This window comes from Choloepus didactylus, chromosome 5 (assembly GCF_015220235.1).
Source record: "Choloepus didactylus isolate mChoDid1 chromosome 5, mChoDid1.pri, whole genome shotgun sequence".
Lineage (NCBI taxonomy): Eukaryota > Metazoa > Chordata > Mammalia > Pilosa > Megalonychidae > Choloepus > Choloepus didactylus.
Genome location: NC_051311.1, coordinates 39,182,314 through 39,184,715, shown reverse-complemented (window position 1 = coordinate 39,184,715; position 2,402 = coordinate 39,182,314). Strand labels below are relative to the sequence as shown.

General features: G+C 41.5%; 1 non-coding gene across 1 annotated transcript; it reads left to right on the top strand.

The window, feature by feature from the left end:
- The first annotated feature begins 1,472 nt into the window (after positions 1-1,472).
- TRNAC-GCA lies at positions 1,473-1,544 on the top strand. The gene has a single exon. It is a non-coding gene; the product is annotated as a tRNA-Cys (tRNA).
- Positions 1,545-2,402: the final 858 nt, after the last annotated feature.

Sequence of the window (2,402 nt, the reverse complement as noted above, 5' to 3'; positions counted from 1 at the left end):
CTATAGAAAGAACAGTCCTACAATTCAGAATGAATTTGAAGGCACTCAGAATAGGTAAATCAGTCTTGAAAGGGAAGAAAAAAGTTAGAGGACTCACACTTCCTTTTTGAAAATCTACAACAAATCTGCAGCAATAAAAGCAAAAGCATTTTTTGTGGTAGGATTACTGAATGACCAATGGCTATTATACCTGAAATAGAAAATGTCAAACTGATGACTGCACAGAGAATTTGGGCTCCATGCACACTGTTGGCAGGATTCTAAGATTTCCACAATTGAAAAGAGTTGGGTGGGCCCTCAGACAGGTGAACTCAGAATTACCACAGGAATCACAAATTCTACTTCTAGTTCATATGCCCCAAAGAATAGAAAGTGAGGACTTGACCAGATACTTTGACACCAATGTTCATGGAAGAATTATTCCTAAAACCAAAAGATGGATATAATTAAAGCATCCATCAAAAGAAGAATGGATAAACAAAATGAGCTTTATATAGACAATGGACTATGTATCCATAGGAAGTAATGAAGTGCTGATAAACACTGCAACACCTTGAACGCACCATGTTGAGTGAAAGAGGTCAGACCACAAAGAAGTACTGTATCATTTGACTTACGTGAAATACTTAGAATAACCAAGTTCCCAGAACAAATTAGATTACAGGTTACTGGGGGTGGGAAGGAGGAATGGGAAACTAGTGCAGAGTTTATTTTTGTGGTGATCAAATAATTTCAATAATGGATGCTGGTGAGGGAAAGGCAACATTGTGAATGCAATGAATGCCATTGCATTATACATTTGAAAGAGGGAAACACGGGAAATTTAGAGTTGTATTCATTGTATCACAAGTAGTCCAAACACACACACACACACAAATAAAAACAAAAAAAAAAAAACAAAAAAAACAAACAAATTAAAACAGTTTTCTGCTCTGGTTCAAATCCAGATGTCACCTTTTAGTCCTCATGTTATGTTGCCTCAATGATGCTTTGCAGGACAAATATTCCTGATACAGGTCATGGACTGGGAAGTACTTGAACTCCTCCAGGCACCATCCTCATGTTTAAATGCACAACACACACTGGAGACATGTGTGAAGATGTGGATCCCAAATGTGTCTCAAAGGTGGTTGAGCAGGATCTATTCCAATTGCTATTTTGTCAATTACAACATGAAGAAAACAGACAAGTAAATCCTAAATTCCCTTCGAGATATAAGTGTCAATTCTTCTCAATTATGCTGCCATCACCACAGACCAAGGGAAAGTGAGAATGCGTAAATGGAAGCAGGGAGTAGGATTCGGGAACCCCAGAAAATAGGAAGGTGCCCCTCTGGCATGAGGTCATAGAAATGTTGGTTGCTGGTCATACTTGAGTTCTTGAAATAAGGGATTTCCAGTGTGGTTAATGGGTTGTGGCTAAGAATTTATATACAGTGGAAAAGGTGCTTATTACATAACTATTACAAGTAAGGGGGTATAGCTCAGGGGTAGAGCATTTGACTGCAGATCAAGAGGTCCCTGGTTCAAATCCAGGTACCCCCTACCTCACTGGTTTTTCCTGGTCAAAGAAGCAGTTGCTTGCATTCTGGATGCAGACTTCTATCAGATTTTCCAGGGCAGACTAATGGACTGTACATATAAAACACTTGCCAGGAATGCACAGCAACACGTAATACAAAGCTGTCACTCTCAACACCCTTCTTACCATCAAGACAGCTGGCACACTTGGGTGATGGACAGGAGACACATTGCCCCATCAGGGTCTCATGTAGGGTAGGCCTTTTCCTTTGGTTACCTGGTTTCTCACATGCCACAGCTCCCTCATACACTTGCCTCAAAATCTAGGCCCAAACAATGGCCTAGCTACTCTACCAGGACAAACAAGGATTCTGCAGTTGGAACTCTGTGACACCTTTTGAACTATAGCCCGTTTCTGTCTTAACTGGGGTCCCAGGCAGGACTCCCTGGATACCTTTGGAAACCTATTGGCCAGCTCTAGGGCCAAACCAAAGGGAAGGGGTAATAATGGGCTGAGGGTCCATCTCTGTTATTGGCCCTATTGGGACCTTCCATGGTCTGAGGTTGGGTAAACCACAGAGCTATGGGGAGGTATCTTTTGAAAAGTTTTGGCTGGCAGCTTACAAGCCAGTCATGAATGGAAGCAATAATTTAATTTTATAGAGGTGAGTGTTGCAAGACATGTAAAAATAACAACTAAGTTAAAACAGTGTGGCAGGGGGTGTAGCTCAGGGGTAGAGCATTTGACTGCAGATCAACAGGTCCCTGGTTCAAATCCAGGTGCCCCCTTATATACCTACAATTTTGGCAGCTAAGTCTACCCACATCCTCTGTACAAAGCCTTACAAGATCTCTGCTGGTTGGAGTAGGTAGCAACACACT